Source organism: Aythya ferina (assembly GCF_964211825.1).
Source record: "Aythya ferina genome assembly, chromosome: 22".
NCBI lineage: Eukaryota > Metazoa > Chordata > Aves > Anseriformes > Anatidae > Aythya > Aythya ferina.
In genome coordinates, this window is record NC_140320.1 from 2,129,531 (window position 1) to 2,148,283 (window position 18,753).

The window sequence follows — 18,753 nt, forward strand, 5'->3', positions numbered from 1 at the left end:
ATATTGGGAGTTAAGCTTTTTTTAAAAAAAAAAAAAAAAGTAAAAGAAGGTACTTTTCTTTCTCTCCAGGCCAAAAAGTACAAGCTAGTTATAAATCTTTGGATAGAGGCTTTCATTCATGGTTTAATTTACACAGCACTTAGAGTGCTATATAAATTAATACACTTTTAATACTTAGTATTTACATAGCGCTTGGTGAATATTAATGCTCACAACACCTCTGTGATCTAGCGTATTTTGCAGATGTCAGAAAGACTGCAAAAAAATAGGGCTTGTTAATTGTTAGAGTATGTAGTGGCATGATTCTTGGAGTACAGCAGAAACTGAAGCAATTGGCTGCAGGTTACTGAGTACCTCTAGAAATAAGTCACAAATGTCTAAGCCCAGAGGCATACAAAGTACGAGGGTCCTCACGAGACTGAATTTCAATTGCCACATGCTACCCATGTGAGAAATCAGAACAATGGCCCAACTTGAATATACTTAAGTCTTTATCTCAAGCTATTCGGCCACCTATAAAACTATGGTACAACAATGGCTGTTAACACACACACAAAAAGCAGCATCCACATCTACAGACATACCAAATACTTGATCCACTTTAGAGGTTTTTTTTGTTTTGTTTTGCTTTGTTTTGTTGTTGTTGTTGTTGTTGTTGTTGTTGTTTTACTGAGACAATCTTGATTAGAACAGCGTTATCCTCATTTTTCCCTGACAAGCCATTGGAATCTGGTGACTTATATGGAAGTCTCACAGATAAGCATGAGGTACGAACTCAGCTTAACTTCTCAGCTTTAGTAACAAATCCACCTCCTAGTACTACACTGCAGACACACCAATGTGTAAGAGCTGAAGTCCTATCACAGGGCTGGAACACAGCATATTCTGGTTCAAAAGCAAGACCATCAGCGCTCAGTGTACTACCTAAAAAACATGCAACAAATTAAATTTGAACTCATTAAGACTAATTGATTCCCCTTCACGTGGAAATCAGACCTCCACAGAAAAGTTTTAAACCAGGAGATCTTGTTCTTTCTTTTGTGGTCATTAGGAGCTCTGAATATAACTGAATTTACATGACTGCTGGAGGGCAAGGAGAAAAGGAGATTGAAACAGAGCATAGATCTGTCACTAGAGCCATAGGGCATATAACAGTGAAAGGAGCAATCACAGGGTGAGTGGATTTACCATTGCCATGATCCATCAGCTATTATGCAGCCTTCATGGAGGAGAAGTGCGAGGTGGTGGAGTGTCAGACTACAGTAATGGCTGAAAATTACCTTCCAAAGCCCACCAATGATCTGTCACATCCCAGAGAACCACTATGCACCAAGCTGTGCAACCCTGGAAAAGTCATTTTAGGGCTACTTCATTTTGCTTGGCATTAATGTGGAGATGGTGTTTAATATATACGCAGCGAGGCACAGGAAGGTTTCATTAATGTCAGTAAAACCCTTTAAGATCCTCAGGTGAAAGGTTCCACGGAAGTGCAAATAACTCACACAATTAACGTCTAGAACCTCTTACTTCTTTTTAGCCCAGTAGTTATAACTTCTGGAGCTTTCCGTACATTGTAGACGAGTTCCTGTACTGTGTAGCAAAAATACATAGGACAGATTACAGACTTCACAGCCAGTGGCCTCACAGAGTATCATTTGGCTCTGCTGTGAGATGGCTGTTCGGGGATAGGAGCAATCTCCCTCATCATGCAGATGGTTGTCCAGAGCTGCCTAACAGCATGTTTACACAGCAAAATGCAAATGCAATTCCAGCAGTTAAAAAATAAAATAAGAGCACTTTCGGCAGGGATCGTGAAAGCTTTTGGTGGTGGTTGCTTTCAAATAAGTACTAGTCAACATCATAACAGCAGGTTATGCTACGAAGCATGAAGCCATGACCACTGCATGTCGACATTTTCTGCGTAGATAATTCCAGATTAGAACTGGTAGTTATCTGTTGTTGCCTCTGACAACAGTAACACTGAACTGCTGCAAGGCTGCAGCATTCCCTAGAATGCCTTTTCAATTGCTAACCCTGTTAGGTAGGTAGCAGCTTTCATTTACTTCCAAGAACCCTATTTTATATGCTTGGTTGCAGGGCTTTTAGCATCTTTTTCCCAGCACACCTATAGAAAAAATGCACTGAGAATCTTGTGCTCAGCCGTGGCTGGCTTAGAGAGAAAAATCCTCCAGTACTGCTTATTCTGTAAGTAATGTTTCAAGTGAGCACCTCTCCATTATTACTGGCAAGACCACAACTGTGTAAATGGAACGAGCATATTTATGAGCAAAAAACGTGCCCTAAAAGGGCAATGATAAACTCTTGTTAAAAATGGTGAAGAGAAGTCAGTGAGGAACGTGTCTGATACCAGTAAAGTCACTCGGAGCAGCAGCTTCAGCAGATGTGCTGAGATCACGCCAGTACCAGAGAATGAGTTCACAAAAGTGAGAAAGCCTTTGAATATTCTCACCAGTCTCTTAGACTCCACAAATTAAAGCATAAAGTTGATCTAGCCTGTGAACAGTAATGTTATGCAGCTCTTAATTAAAAAACTTGATTGAAGTGGCAGATCACATCACTCGTAGTAGCTCTACATGACAGATACGTGCAAGTTAGAGGTTGCGAAGGTAGAGATGAGCCAGCCTTGGTTTTAGGAGGTAAAATGCTAACTCAATTTAGAAAACAATCACAGCATATGGTGTGCTTCAGTGGAAAGAACTCCTAATTCAGTTACAATTCAGCAGTAAGAAATATAAAGAGTGCTTGAAGGCAGAAATATATATTAAACAACCTGCATGGATGATATACAGTTAACTGCCACAACTCATCATGAGCCATACTATGCTTAAGACAAGTCCTCCATTGGTGAACAAGGCTGTTTGAGAATCGTAAGGCAATACACAACTTTTATTAGTAAACTAAAATTCAATCCAACATCCAGCTATGTAAGTGCCTTTGGGAAATAACACTTCTCCAAAACCTGTAAATAACATCAGAAAGTTGCCAACCTACTTTGGTATTGGACATCTATATTTGGCTGCAAAAATTCTTTGCGGAAATGTAGGGTTCCTGCAGTTTTGCAACTCAGTCTCCCATCTGTGACTGAAAAAGACAACTCGTGGCAAACAAGACACAAAGTCCAGCAGCAATACAAAGAAGGACAGTTAATTGAAAAAGAATGGAGTTAAAATATAAGGTACACACAGAGGATGAAGATATTCCCCAGAAAGGGGATTAAAAAAAAAAAAAAAAGACCTTCTAGGCCTTGAAAGATAAGGTGACACAGATAGTTTAAGATAGTTAATTTCTACAGAAATACAGTGGAGTTTAGAAGAACGAAAGAATGAAAATAAATAAGAACAGATGGATTGCAAACAGTTGTACCTTAAAAAATAATAGTAATTGCAGGCATGAGGAAAACTAGCAGAGGAATATGCAAAAAAGGATATGATACAGTAAACAGTGGTAGACAATGAGCCTGTTTCTCCTCAATGACATCTTTAAAATGGCTTGACAGGGAAGGGGGGAAAAGTCTACCTTTTATTATGTCAATGAATCTTTAACTCTTGATGGCCATTTTCCTACTGCTCTGGTTCCATGCCTAAAACAGTACCATCAGTTTGGCTTTCACCTAAACTTCATGCAATAAATCCTTAACTCCTGATGGCCATTTTCCTACTGCTCTGTTCTGTGCCTAACACAGCACCAGATCTCAAGTCTAATGTGTTTTCAAAGAGCTGCAACAAACACTTGACTTGACACATGGAACTCAAAACACAAGAGGAGGAGGGAAGAAAGAGAGGCTGCATTGCAGAAAATACTTTGTAAATTCTCCCCTTTCGGCATCATAGTATCTTACCACAGTGGCCATGGTTTCCCATCACCTTTATTCCTGTCTTTGCAGGTGGACTAGAAGAGATGTTATTCAGTCTCTGAGAACAGTAGGAACAGCCATTCATGCATTGGTCAAACATTGCAACAGGCTGCCCAGCAAAGTGGTGGAATCCCCATCCCTGGAGGTATTTAAGAGACATGCGGATGTGGCACTAAGGGACTTCATTTAGTGATGAAACTTAGTAGGTCAGACTAAGCTGGACTCGATCTTGAAGTCTTTCCAACCTAAAACTATGGTTCTACATCATGGGCAACCAAATCATTCCAACTTGACTAAGCTGAACAGTGCAATTTGTGCCAGAGAAGCCATATGAGAATTTAAAGAAAAAGACAAGTAAAAAATCCACTAACAACTGAGCATATTTTCCAGTTATTGGCTCATTATGATGCTGAAATTTCTCCTATTGTCCTTGGACAACATTTCATTCTTCCCCTTGTCTGCTTGCCAGTTTCATTCAGACTCTCATTTCAGCAGTGTAAAAGGTTCTTCATTTTATAGAGGTCTTTCATGAAAGATGAAAATTAAAACGTGTTATAATTAGCTACAGTTCCACATAAGTCAGTATTATTGCATCTTTTATATTAGATCTGAATTTGTCCCACAAACGTGTGTCAAATATTACAGTAGGATGATTAATGATATCACACATAATGGAAAGATTAAGCATTGATGCGGGAGAGTTGCTTGAGAAGAACAATTTTAACTTTTTCTCTCATAATTTATTTTTGTCCTGTGCAATAAAAGAAACCTGAAATTGAAAATAAAAATGGCTTGTATTACTGGCAAGCAAAAGAAGATATCTGATTCATGATTGAATTCTTCATTCAGTATTCATTGGTGGATTAAAAGCCAAATCATCTTAACGAATGGCACAGCAATGAACAACATAGAATGTAAAAATTCAGGACTTTTTCCTGCTGAATAAACGTAGAATCATCTGCAGCAGCTTTGAAGATAAGTGCAATTCAACAACAAAATCTACCCCTCCTTCTGCAATCAGGTCTGATTCAGCGCGTGTTTCATCAGGAATCATGGAATAACCTGTGCTAACAAGCTCTTTTGTGGCACACTGAAGGCACCTCATTTCTCCCCCATCACTTGTTTGTACAGTTACTCAGTTTGCAAGCAACAGGGCGTGTTAAGTAGTAACACGACACAGGACCAGACAGCAAGGAATTTTGAGAAGCCGAGGAGACATTTCACATCTATTGAACATTTCATGTCTGATGGCACAAAGGTTTATTTCTAGTAACTGTTTTCTATCAGCAGCATAGTGCGCTTAGGAGCGAAGTGACTCCACCAAAAAAGCCCCCCCGACTCAATTGGTATCACGGATTGCTGCAGTTTGCATCATTCTGTTTAAACAAATATTAAGACATTTCCTGTTGCATTCATCATTAGGAGCCTCATGGCTTCCAGCTACCCAGTCATTCTTATGTCAACACAGGAATATTTTAGTTTCTTGAAATGTGCAACCTGAAGACAAGGGCGATAAGCATGAGGTAGCAGCAAAGAGGATGTAGAAGCTCTGCCTCCCACTTCCTGCCACCAGAACATATTTTGGGAAGGAGCTGAAGGGTCTTGTTCTGACTTAAAGCCTAATCTTCAACCAAGTTTACGGGAAAAATGGTGGGATTTTGGAATTCCTAGGCACAGGGATTCACATTTGCAGACCCTGCGCTACAAGTGGGTCCAGATACTTTAACACCCCAAATAAAGACAGTGCTCTCTAGTACTATTCATTTATAAACTCATTTAAAAGAGTTTCTTCATACTCTGCACCATTTTGGTTTTTGTTTATAACCTGTGAAACATGCAATTATTTGGAAGACCACAAGAAGATAAGAAGCAGCAGTACATTCAAAGCTTTTAAACGCCTTCAGCAGGAAGAAGTCAGAACACAGGATCTCTTGGCAATAAGAAATGAAGAAATATATGTATTTGAAGTCTGCTTCAGTGGAATGAAGACATAAAGCAAGACGCAGCTACAGGAACTGGGACATGTGAGCAGAAGATGAATCCCAATGTCTCCAAGGGAAGGAGTGAACCGTCTACAGCTTCCACCTGCAAACCCATGGCCTGAGGGGGAGAACAGCCCACTTCATTTCTTTCCTGAATCACATTTTCTCAGAAGATGAGTCAGCCCCCAGGAGATCTTTGTTTTAAGAAAACCCATCTTGCTTCTTCTGTAACTTACCTACTGTTGTTTCCCCTGTCTTGCAAAGAGCTGAACTAAAAGCCACGCTGTATTTTACTTCTTTTTAACTATGATTTCCCTTCCCACACTGAAAGAGGGAGTAGCCTGTTATCTAGCCATCCTGGTTTGCCAAAGGTTGAAGGTCTTTCTTTGCCTCCAAAGGCATTCCATCCCACACTCATGAAAACAGCACTTCACAGGAGAGCTTTGCACAGATACCTGCGTATTCTGCATTATATAAAGCCAAACGAGGTGTGTTCCAAGTTTTTCTGACTTGTCTCAGTCGACTCCAAGGCCTCCACCAAGATGTAGCTCATTGGCTAAGTTATATAAAAGGAGTCTTAAGTAGAGCACTCTATTGAGGTTTGAGTTTTCACTTTAAAATGCAAATGGCTGGTAGTGAATTCCCTTCGGGGATTTAAAACCTGAATTTAAAATGGAAAGTGATGATATAAAAATATACTTCAGAAAGCATTGCAGTATGAGTAATGTAACATTTGCTACATGAATACAGATTCTTCTGGTCAGCCAGATATCTTCATTTATCTTCATTTTAATAGTTTCCCCCAAACTGCTTTTGGCTTATTTTTTTCCTCAACATACAACCCAGTGCAGTCTCAAGTGGAATACAATGAGGGCAAGATGTGACCACATTTTCTCTTTTGTAAAATCTCATTTATCAGCACATTTAAATATATCAGTACTCCATCAGGTACTACAAATATCTCCCCTTCTTCTGTTAAAAAGACTAATGAGACCTTCTCCATTCATCCTGAAAAAATAGTTGGATAACAGACTTGTTTAACAGCTCCTTCATTGAGCAGAAAGGCGAAAGAGCTGTCCAAAAAAGTGTTTATCTTGCAAAGATTTTAAACTAATATTTACTTACCAGTTTCAAAAGGAATGTCTTCCATCTTACATTCTTTCATAATAACCAGTTTATGTTTAAGGGGAAAAAACACAATTATATCCTTCTATCAGTGTATGCTTAAACACGTTCATATACATGTGTACATATAGACACACCCCTACAGCCTGACACAGACCCACTGGGTGTGAAGTGCTGTAGCCTGCCTTGAAAATCCAGAGAGCTCCACTCACTCCTTGAATGACCGGGCCTTAAGTAACTAAACTGGCCTCCTTGTATTTGTTCTGTCTTCTGGAAAATACACCTTTACGTAATCCTTCAGAAGGATTCATTTCTACGGACACTGGCACAAAAACACACACCAGTTTTAATAAGCCTTATACCAGCCCAGGATGGAACTGTGTCATCATGATACGAAACCCCAGATCACATGTCTAAAAGGGAACAGCGAAGTTTCTACCCTATGTATAGCAGAGCCCAACCCTGTGATTCAGTTAATGAACTAGAAATTATTCATATGTGGATACGCTTGCTTTAGCGGATGGGTGCAGCACCAGAGCTCTGGCTGGATTCCACACAGAGTGGTGGGGAACAGGAGCAGACCTCAGCCTGTGCCACCTGCTGATCCCCCTGCAACTGTCCCCCTCCAATATATCCCTTGGCAGGGTCAACAGTTAAATAACTATGCCAGATCAAAGCCTGAACAAAAGCAAATCACACAAGTATTATTTCATATTTTTCCTCTGTCTACGCAAGAAGAGACAGGATATATCAAATATTCAACCTTTTTCTTTTTGCTCTTCTTTTGTTTCTATGTTTTTCTGCTAATTGCGTACTGTCCAAGATCTCTGGGCTCTGTTCCTTCTTTTTTGTTACAGACTGACTTCAATCAAGCCCTAGATCTAAAAGCCCCCAAACAACCAACAAAGAATGTATTTCAGTACGCTAAATTTGAGAAGTCACAATAAGGACTGTGGTATAATACTGTGATATCACTAACAAAGAACTATTACTTCATTGTGAATGAAAACAGCATCTGGCATGGGGCAAGAAATAATTTACCAGAAACAAATCCAAGAAGTACAGCAGTGAAAAATAAGAATCAAATGAGTTTATGGCTACATAAGTTGTTCTCTTCCTTAAAAGCTCTTGCATTGGGAAAATATTTCTTTAAAGTAGGGGAAGGAAAAATACTGCACACGTTAAATCTGGTTTTCTGCCTTTTATTCAAACACTTGCCAACAGCTCTCCAACAATTGCATGATTCACTATTGAGTATTTCATCGTGAAGGAACCCTGCATTCTGTACGGTAGAGGGCTCTTTCATTCATTTTTATTTTGTATTTATGTTATCAACCAATATGTCAGGTGTTAAAGGAAACCTGATGAAAGATTCTGAAAGGAGAGAGATTCCCAGTATGCTTTAAAGGAATATTGAATTGTCTTTTCATCTTGATTGTGTCTTTAACGTGTTTTTGCAGTGTTGTGGTTGCTCTATTTATTTGAAATAGTATTTTGTAAAATATTTTGTACAGTTTCTGCAGGCACCATGACAGAAAGTGAATGGGTCAAAAAAAGATTAAGCAAAGGCAAGATTTAGTTAGCAGCGTAACTGCACTTTTCAGTTTCATGTTTGGCATTGGTTTTTTGTTTTTGTTTTTTTCTGTTTAGCTTTGAGAATGGAAATCAAATACAAACCTGAAACTGGAAAAGTAAATGAGTTTTAAATGATTGCTTCACAGGAAGCAAATGGGGAGTTCACAAGCTGTCAAAGTATTGCTAAAATGATTTCAATGCACAGCTAGCACAGTGATTTAATTAATTTTACTGTATCTACTTTAGCAGGAGTTTTGTCTGAGGAAGGACCAAAGAATCAAAACCATGCTCTAAAAAACCCAAATTAGAAACAAGCCATTTCTTTATACATTTACCGCAGGTTCCCTTTGCACTTCTATCCTTTAGGAAGACAGTGGGTTTGTGATGACCAATGCATGACTTTGTTAATACCTCTAATACCACCGAGGGTGCTCTCACACTGACCACAGCAGACAATACCACCTCACCTAGTCCTGGCTGAATGCAGTAATCCTGTCTCTGCCTAGTAAATCAGAGTGATGGAGGTAATATAACCACTCTGAGAGCAGGACAACCTTGGGCTATGTGGATAGACCACTTTGTGAAGGGTGCTAGCCAGGTATCCTTTCTGCCATTTACCGGGTTAGCAGGAGGACTACCTGAATATCAAGGTCAGTGAGAAGTTTTCTTCTCAGATATTGCCTACAGTCAAAAAACACTACTCCTGAGAAAAGAGTAATAACATCACTGTTTACCTACACCTGAAGTTGGCATGGAACATGCATTGTTTTCTCTTTCTTAGTCAAGAGGTATTGAGGTTTACAGAGGAGTAATATTTAAACTCATCCAACATGCTTAAGCCGCAAGAAAGAGCTCAAAACCCAGTCAGCACTAAAATGAATTTGCCCACTATTACAACACCTATGGAGGCCAGGCTGCTGTACAACATCCTGGCTGCATTCATCCTGGGAGAAAAAAGTACCAGGGCTGCACTACAGCCTTCTGATGCAGGTCTGTGAAAACTACCTATTAAACAATCTGCAGCATATTTTGCTCCTCACTGCAGCTCCTTGGTGTGCTCAGGTAGGCAGCTGGTTCCTCCTCTTTCCTTTTCTTCATGCCCTACTTGAAGCAAGAAGTCATCTCTTACTCAGACAACACAGTTCTTTCCAGGTGCCTGCTTCAACCTTTCTACCAACACCAGCCTCTGCTGCTGGAAAGGGATTCAGAAAGCTTGGCAGATCACTTCTTCCCCCAGGTCACAGATTATCTAACAAAAGTATGTGTGAAAAACAAAACAAAACACAAACATTTCCCTGAGTTCAGAGCCAACTACCATTTCAAACTTTTAGGCTTGGATGAGGGATTTCGAAGTGCGGGACACCCTGCTTCAGCTGCAATGCCACAGAGAAGTTTCTCGTCCCTGGTTCCAGCAAGGCAGTCACTTGTGATTATCTGTACCTACACAAGAGTCTGGAAAAGCATGAGCCACAGACTTAACTCTGCATGCCAATAGCTTTTGGGCTGGGAGTTTCTAGCATTTTTAAGTAGGGTGGAATGTTTTGAGGAACTTGTGTAGGAAGAAATGAAAACAGGTATCACCAGCAGGTTTCCTAGAAGTTCTGTAGAGAAATAGTGAGCAGAGGGCAGAGAAGGGGAGCCATGCTCTAGAATTCATTACAAAGATTAAGGCAGAAGGAGACATTTCATTACAACCTTTTGCATTTGAGAAGGACAGCAAGAATGTGAAGTGGCTCATTCAGCTTAATAGGATATTCTTGGATGAAACAGAATTTACAGGGGAGATTAATTCAGCCTTATCAGACTGATCTCAGAAGTGTAAAATGACCTAATCTTAGGTGTATTCCTGTCCTTTACCTTCCTAAATAACTCAGCACTTAAAATAATAACTTTCAGGACAATCTAACCATGGTGGCAAAAAAGACACTTAAGTGCAAAAATTTGCTGCTTTTTGGATGGGCAAAGTCGCTGGCAAGTCTCTTGATCAAAATGACTGCAAATTTGCTTTAAGAAATAGCTCTGCTATTACTCTGGTGCTCTATTATGCAGTCAAATTCACTAGACAGAAAATTTCAAATCATTTTGAAAATCAGGGGTCAAATTCTGGGATCCTTTGACAGAACTTACAGCACAGATCCAGCCTGAGCTCCAAATATATTTTATTATCTTTAAAGATTGCCTCCCTGAGCAAATGGATTTTAGAGTACTGTGAAATATCAATTCTACTGAAGCAAAACTCTTGATACAAATTTCCAGAAGGGCTCCTGCAAAATTAAGGCAGAGCAAACCTAACGTGATGCAGGACGCACAAGCACTCTCAGCTGGAACTGCAGCAAATATTTTATTGTGAGCTTCATGCTCAGGCGAGCAAATCCTGAATTTTTCCACTGTATGCAGGCTGAGGTTACAAGAGTTCAAAGCAACAGTTGAACAATTCTGTAATAACAGAGAAATGCTGAGAACTGTCATAATTGTTTGAAAGAATGAATGCTCGCCTTACCGTGTAAATCCGCTGCTTTGAAGAAAACACCTCTGTTTGGTGGCTGGCCAGGTGTCTGGGCACACCTGGAAAACATAACATTTGGGTGCTCTTGAATAACATCACATGAGCTTTGACAACGAGGAGTATTTCCTACAATGAAAAACAACAGGAAAAGAAAGGAAAAAATAATAAAAAAAAAAAAAGGTAAAAATAACTGGGCTGTGTTCCATTCACTACACTAAGATTTCTTAAAAACAGATTAATACAATATTTCCTTGCAGAGTACAGTATCTGAATCCCTCCTCCAATGTCATTTGTCTGAAGCGTGGTCTGGGACTGCCAGAATTCCCTGCTCTGGGCAGCCCTGTGCTTTTCCTCTGGGCTGCTAATTTCCATGTTTTTCCTGTCTGGCTGGCAGCAGGAGTTTTTAATTTGTAGCCATCTGTACCAGGGCAGAGGCTGCAGCTTCAAGCTTAATGGCTGTCTCAGATGATACCATTTTCCTTTTGTCAGTTGTAGAGATAAGGCAGCATTGAACTCACTGACAAATCTTGGCACTCACTATACATTTGCTCCATTTGATACCTACTGTTCTTCTAAGACACTCGTTTCCAAAGACATTCGGGTATCTGTCTATAGCGTGGGTGGAATATACTTACCTTTCAAACTCTGTTTAGTTTCAAAACATCCCCTCCTTTACACTAATCAGTCACCAAAGTAAACATTTCTCTTCCACTGAGACAACTATCCTCTTGAAGGACACATCCAACTGCAAAGAACTACTCTGCAAAAATATTTTGAATGTAATCCAAAGTGACATCTAAATCAATACAGCCCCATGCTGCTGCAGGTGTCTGCTTGTGCAGCTCTCTCTGCAGGGTCAGTTATTCAAACAGGACACTGCAGTCTCAAATACCAGAGATGTTGAGAGCAATGCAACATTGCCAATATTACAAAGGTTGTTTTTCTTACACTTAACAACAAAATCCCCAAACCCTCTGGGAAAACATCAGTAGGAGCTTTCTTTTCAAATCTCCAGCTTCTTGATCATTAGGAGAAGGTTGGGGAAGGGAAACTTGAAAAATGCAGTATATGAAAACTTCAAGCCTCAGGGTGGGGAATAAACAGGCATAAATAAAACACACAACCACCCCTGAAACTTTAAATTGCTACTCTAACTCAGGCCCATAGATTTTTAATAGAAGCGGGTAAGAACAATAACATTATCTTAAGAGAGATTCCACATCAAAACGTGGAAGGCCTAGCAGAAAACCAGAGTTGCTGTAGGAACAAGGCTTTACCTGCAGCACTTCAACAACAACACATCACATTAGTGACCCGGGGCCACTAATAAATCTTACTAACCCCAAACAGCCCCACCCGGGGCCCCCACCCATGTGCCCACCCACAGGCCCAGGTGCTTGTGCAAGCAGAGCCCTGGGATTTGACTCCTCACCTGAGTGATCCTGGAGGAGCACGGATTGACTAGTGATTGCTGTGTTTTGTCTAACCTTGGTTGTCTTTGCCAGGCTGTGTTGTGGCCTGGGGGCTTCATTCCTGGTTGTACTGACCTGCATCATCTCCTTGGGGTCTGTCGATGATCTGGATTCTCAGATGGTTCTGGTTGCTGTCTCCAGTTTGGGCTCTGTTGGATGGGGCTGTGGCTGGTAGGGGTGCTCTCACAATCTATTCTCTTGCAAGGAGCTGAAGACTTTAAGGGGAAGCTTTCTGTGCTTAAAAATCAATAAGGCTTTCTGAAGCTACTTCAAAAAATGTATCACGTAACTTAAGCTATTTTTCAAATGTTCTGTTGCGGCACTCCAGCAGAGGAGCTAGTAAGACAAACTGGAGATTGGAGAACATATTGTACAGGAGAAGATAAAAGGAATGTGACTTGTGCAGTCCAACAAAACAAACTCCAGGAGAGGGTATGACTGCTGCCTATAAATATATCAGGAGAATAAACACTGGGGAAAGAAAAAATAAGTCCCCTCTTCAAGCAACGCAAAAATCTTGGCATGAAAACAAGTAAGTAGAAATAGGCCTTGAAAAAAAAATCCCTGACTTGTCCTCAGTGACGCCCAGAGGAGTCTCCCGGTCAAGGCTGCAAGAACAAAAACCTCAACTTCCCTTAAGAGGAAGCTTGCCCAGGAGATACCTCGTGGTGGCTGTGATGCAGGGGATTTGGTGGCTGGGAACCCCCCTGTAGCTCCTACACCGAGGAGAAGGGTCTCACTTCGGAGCATCTGGGATGGAGACAGACTAACCAGCTCGTACCTATTGAAATTAATTGTGGGTTTTCCCCAGACCAGGGATTTATTTTTTACTGTTTTACAAAAAGCCTGGGCAAATAGCATCTGTGGTTGGCACATAACTAAATAAGGTTATCTGTGTTCAGTTTTGGGCCCCTCGCTACAAGAAGGACATTGAGGTGCTTGAGCGGGTGCAGAGAAGGGCGACGAAGCTGGTGAGGGGCCTGGAGAACAAGTCCTACGAGGAGCGGCTGAGGGAGCTGGGCTTGTTCAGCCTGGAGAAGAGGAGGCTCAGGGGCGACCTTATCGCTCTTTTTAGGTACCTCAAGGGAGGCTGTAGCGAGGTGGGGGTTGGCCTGTTCTCCCACGTGCCTGGTGACAGGACGAGGGGGAATGGGCTTAAGTTGAGCCAGGGGAGTTTTAGGTTAGATGTTAGGAAGAACTTCTTCACTGAAAGGGTTGTGAGGCATTGGAACAGGCTGCCCAGGGAAGTGGTGGAGTCACCATCCTTGGAAGTCTTCAAAAGACGTTTAGATGTAGAGCTTAGGGATATGGTCTAGTGGGGACTGCTAGCGTTAGGTCAGAGGTTGGACTCGATGATCTTGAGGTCTCTTCCAACCTAGAAATTCTGTGATTCTGTGATTCATGGTTTTCAGAAAATGTGGCTGCAGTTCAAGCATCAAACATAACTTATCACCAAACCTTTTTCCATGTTGCCTTTTTTATCAACTAAAGGTATCCAGAAGTAAGAGGAATATCTCCGAAGGATCCCATCTTTCCCAACAGAGGCTGGCTAAGCCTGATTTTATCAATTCACTCTCTTTTTTGAAAACAGCTGTCAAAGGGACCTGTAATAACAAGACCTTTCCCAGGGCTGGACAAAGGAAAATGTTCTAGAAAACTGAAGTCCTTTAAATTCTTTGCGATGAGTCTTCATTATAATGCCTAGATACGGTACTAATTCTGAGAGAAAATATTTATTTCTGGTCAACTTTTTTACTTCTAGCACATTCAGAAATATCAACAAACATCATGAATAGTTTGGAGTCATCCCAGCCTGCTGAACGGAGAGGAAATGAAGATATCCTTTGTTTACTGTGCACAAATATCTGCCCTAATGTCAGTGCTCCTGTGTGACCAGGAATGGCTGCTGGTGGCACCTGAACCTGAGCAGAGCTGGGTTATGTCCTGCAAGTGCTGCGGGGCGAATCGCGTGAAGGCTGAACGTCCTTCTGGGGGAAGAGGTTTGTAGGGACTAAATGCACAGTAATCCGAGATCAAGTGGCTGACCTGGATTTGAAGTTGAACTACATCTGTCCAGTGCAGGCTTCTGGGAAATGCTCTAATTAAAAAGTCTTGAAATGCAAAAAAACTCTGGTGCATCAGTGCTCCCATATGTGTCTGTGAGTGTGGGCATTTACTGCTGCCACAAGCTGCTGCCTTGCTGATGGGCCAGGACTCCCCTGTAGCAGCCGTGCACAAAAAGGAGGAAAAATGGGCCCTGCTCTGGAGAAGCCTGCAAACAAAAGCAGTTTACCTCAGATCTTGTGAAACACCAAACTTTTGTGGTTGATTTTTCCCTCCTACTGAACTCAGACCTCAAGATGCTTTCAGAAGCAGCAGCCTTTTGTAATGGAAGAGGGAGATGGTGGCATGCAAATGGCAAAGTGCTTTTCCTACAGGCATTTCTGCAGCCAGAACACTCTTTCCCAGTTCATATACCACGGTATGGCTTCTAGTAGGTGTTCATGGTGAACTGAAAAGCTGCCTTTTCCTAAAACTCGATGCGCTTCTTACAAAAAGCACAATCAGGATTGTTATGGGGCATGTAAATTGTTTTGTCACTTATTTTGCCTGCTGACCATATTTATTTAATGTTTGGGAATGAATGACAAAAAAAAAAGGTAGTCAAAAGTGAATGTATGTGATGAAATGCTTTCTTTAATGGTACACCTTTCCCTTAGTTTTAAGTCAAAGCAATTTTGAGATTATTTGGTAGATGCTATTAAACATGGTTACAGCCAAACTTTTTAGTGAAACTTTTTCCTTGCAGAATAAGGGGAATAATTTACCTTTTTAAAAAGAAAGTTTTTTTGTTCTTCTCTGGGGAAAATGGCTCTGGAAACCAAAACAGGAGCATTTTGTTACATTTGTATGTTTTACATGAAGCAATCTTAATTAAATTTTCTGTGGCTTACTCTAAATCAGTAAACTCATATCATTAACTTCACCGTGTTTTGTATTCTCCATGCAGGATGCAAAGTAATCACATTTCAGTTGCAATATAATTTAGAAGGTTCTAACAAACATTTTCTTCCATCTTCTAGATTAGTATTTTAAATCAGGCTCGTACAAGGGAAGTTCAATGGATACTACAGTGCACAGCCCATGCACAGTTTAATTTGCAAACCTGGATGCAAGTGCCTACTTATCATGCACAGATGTAGTCTGGAGAGGTCAACAGGGCCAGCGAGGCACGGTCTGCTTACATAACTCAAATGAGTTTACAGCACTTGAGCATTTTTCTTTGTCATGTTTTAATCTACATGCCTCTCAGAATGGGACAACGTCATGAAAAATCAGCCCCAACAAAAGCAGCAACAAAGAGATATAGAAAGGAAAAAAACAGAAAAGCTTTGGCGGTCTGAAAGGAGGCTGGAGGGTCTCCGAGCAGCTGTAGGGAGCGGTGGTCCTGGAGGGAGGAGGTCTTGTTAAGGCAAAGACTTGTGGCAGTAGTTTTACTAGGCGATGGAGATGCTCAAGAAGATGAGTTGGGTCAAAAAGATATTTGCAAGTAAATGAAACAGGGCGGGGTTGCAGCATCCTTTTCCAGCTGGAGCCTGAAATGAGAGCACGGCCCTTGCTGGGAGGATGAGAATACACACGCTTGCGTGGGAGACAGCGCTGCGGTCCAGAAAAACGAGCCATGTAGGCCGTGGGGAAGGCAAAATAGGCAAGGCAGGACACATGCAGCAGAGGCAGTGCTGAAACAGCAGTATACAAACGAGACAATGCAGATGGAGATACAGACCTGATGACCCAGGAGATGAGAGAAAGGAGGATTCAATGAAGGGTTACAGCACTGTTCCAGACAGGCGAACAGGGAAATTATTTGGACTATCTATGAGAACTAGAAATAAATAAATTAACCTAATGTGAAGGCTTCTCTCACTCTGGCAGCACGAGGCTTTTGGAAAAACAAAGCCTGTGCTGGAGCATCAGAAAGAACACATTAAATGTGGGAAATACAATGGGCATTACATCAGATTCCAGATACTGCAGATGATGAATCAGAGCAGCATGCTTTTTCTGCATCTGGCAGCCTGCTACATCCACTGTGCACTTGCCCTGAATCAGTCTTTCCAAGCTAAGGGAAGAAAATACCCCCAAATAACTTTCAGAACATGACCCATGTGCCAGGAAAGGACAGCCCTGAAGTCCTACGCTGTTTTGTGCTCAATTGCAGAACGATATAGTTGCATGAAAACATGACACAATACCACGCTTGTATCCAAGTCAGTTCTAAAATGTTTCAAGTCTTCAAAATGTTAGGGAGACTCTCAGAAATCCCAAATAAAAATACAACAGCATGAAAACGCTTTGACTTGCTAGAATGAGTACAAATCACTGTTAAGACATGTGGGAAATAAAGCAATTTTGTTTGGTCTTATATTTTTTCTTGTGCTATTTGTTATCCCAACATTTCAGCGTGGTATAATGAAATTGAAGCTGTTTTACAGGGTAGAGAAAGAAATTGACTCCATAGCTTCCATAATTCAAGTTAAGAGAACTGCCCAGAGGAGTTGAGAAGAACTGTGGAGAAAAAACAGAACCAAATTGGGTAAGCAATTCCACTCGCTTCAGTTTTAAAAATCTTTCTTGGCTAAAGATGTAAGTTACTAAACACAAGTTAGAAAATTTGCATCTCTGATTTTTATCTTGATTGCTCATGGAAGGGACAGGTCAGTACAAATGGGGATGACTTCAGCATACACATGGGCCTCGATTTAAAAGACTGTATCAGGCTTTTAACAGCCAGAGTGGAGAAGTAGCTTAATTGCACCAAGAACTGCCCCTGCTGTTATTCTCCTGGGGCAGAGGAGGAGGAGGAGGAGAAGCAGTTTTTGTAGGAGCCCTGAGTCATCTTTAGCCAAATTCTGCCCTTCCTCCAGCACTGGGCTTTGGGTCACTGGGCCACAAGAGCCCATGGCGGGGTGGAGCTCTTGGCGATAAACCTGGAAGAAACCTCAGCCCTGAGGGGACCCCGGGGGGGCATTTTTGGGTGCATTTCCTCGTGGTTTGGCCATTAACGGGCTGAGGCGCGGCTCTGAGGGCAGACTCTGAGGGGGCCAAGGGCTGTGGGCGAGGCGCCCCCCGGCGGCGGGAGCCCAGGGGGGGCCGCGGGGTCGCCCCTCGGAGGGGCTGAGGGGGGGCCCCGGCCCCGGCCCCGTTCCCCCCCCGCCCCCCGCCGCCAGGGGGCGCCCCCTGCGCCCCCCCCCACACCGCCTCCCTCAGCGGGGGGCGGAGCGCCGCCATGAGACGAGCGCTGGGATTGGCGGGAAGGGGCCCGGCGGAGAGGAGCGCGGATGAGAGCGGCGCTCTGATTGGTGGAGGGCATCCCGGGGGGAGTGAAGGCCCGGGTAGGGGGTCTCTCCCCCACCCCCCCGTGAGGGTTGCCCCCCCCTCCCCTTGCACCCCGGCCCCCTGACCTGCCTGCCTCCCGGCTCTTTTCTTGACGGCTTTTGCGCCCCGTCTCGGCGGGCGGGCGCGTTTCAGCCAATCAGCGCGCGGCGCCGCAGGCTGTTGCCAGGCAGATTATGGTAATGAGGCCCGGGCGGCCGCCCCCCCTCCCGTTCTGCAGCTACCATTGTGAGGTGAGGACAGGTGGGGGGGTTTGGGGCCGCCGCGGGGCCGCCGCCGGCGGCCGGGACGCGCCACCCGCACGGGACCCCCTCAGGTAACGCGATGGGACGGTCCGGGAGGGAAGCGCGGCCCGGGGGCGCCGCGGGGCCCCGCCGGGGGTTTTGGACTTGTTGTTTTAGTCGCACCCAAGATGGCGCCCGGAGCTGGCGGCTCCTTAGCGCTGCGGCCGGGACAAACCGTTCGCTCCCGCGAGTGGGGGGGGGAGGGGGAGCAGGGCGCACTCATTCCCCTCCGCCCCCCCCGCCCCCCCGCGGGAGAGGTACGGTCCGCTCCCCCCCCTCCCCGCCCCAGCCGGGATCCCCCACCCGGCCCGGCCGGAGGGAGAAGGGGCTGCCCCCACCCCCGCTCCCCCCCCCTCCCCCGATGGTACGGTCCGGACCCCGGCACCTCAGTAGCGGGGGGGGCGGGGGGATGTATGCTGGAGCCATCTTGTTCCCCCCCAGCACTGTGGGCGCCTCAGCCCTCCGTGACGGCGGGCGGCTCGCCTCCCTCGCCCCGTGCTTAGGCCAGCTCCCCTCCCCTCCGCAACGCAGCGCGGCC

At 43.4% G+C, this 18,753-nt stretch overlaps 1 protein-coding gene and 1 long non-coding RNA gene across 6 annotated transcripts in view; one reads left to right on the plus strand and one right to left on the minus strand.

Annotated features, from left to right (window-relative positions):
- Positions 1-8,167: 8,167 nt before the first annotated feature.
- LOC311422642 lies at positions 8,168-18,138 on the minus strand. The gene is made up of 6 exons (XR_014685447.1): positions 18,000-18,138; positions 16,322-17,103; positions 15,363-15,408; positions 12,610-12,766; positions 11,057-11,188; positions 8,168-9,657 (listed from the first exon to the last, which is right to left on the minus strand). It is a non-coding gene; the product is annotated as an uncharacterized lncRNA (long non-coding RNA).
- PRDM10 (PR/SET domain 10) overlaps positions 18,052-18,753 on the plus strand; it is a 44,565-nt gene continuing 43,863 nt past the window's right edge. For 3 of the 5 annotated variants that reach the window (XM_084495893.1, XM_084495898.1, XM_084495897.1), the window contains exon 1: positions 18,136-18,247. The gene's annotated coding sequence lies outside the window, so the exon portion shown is untranslated. Of the gene's footprint in view, positions 18,248-18,753 lie in introns of all 5 variants that reach the window. The other 2 variants (XM_084495895.1, XM_084495896.1) reach the window with 2 other exon arrangements.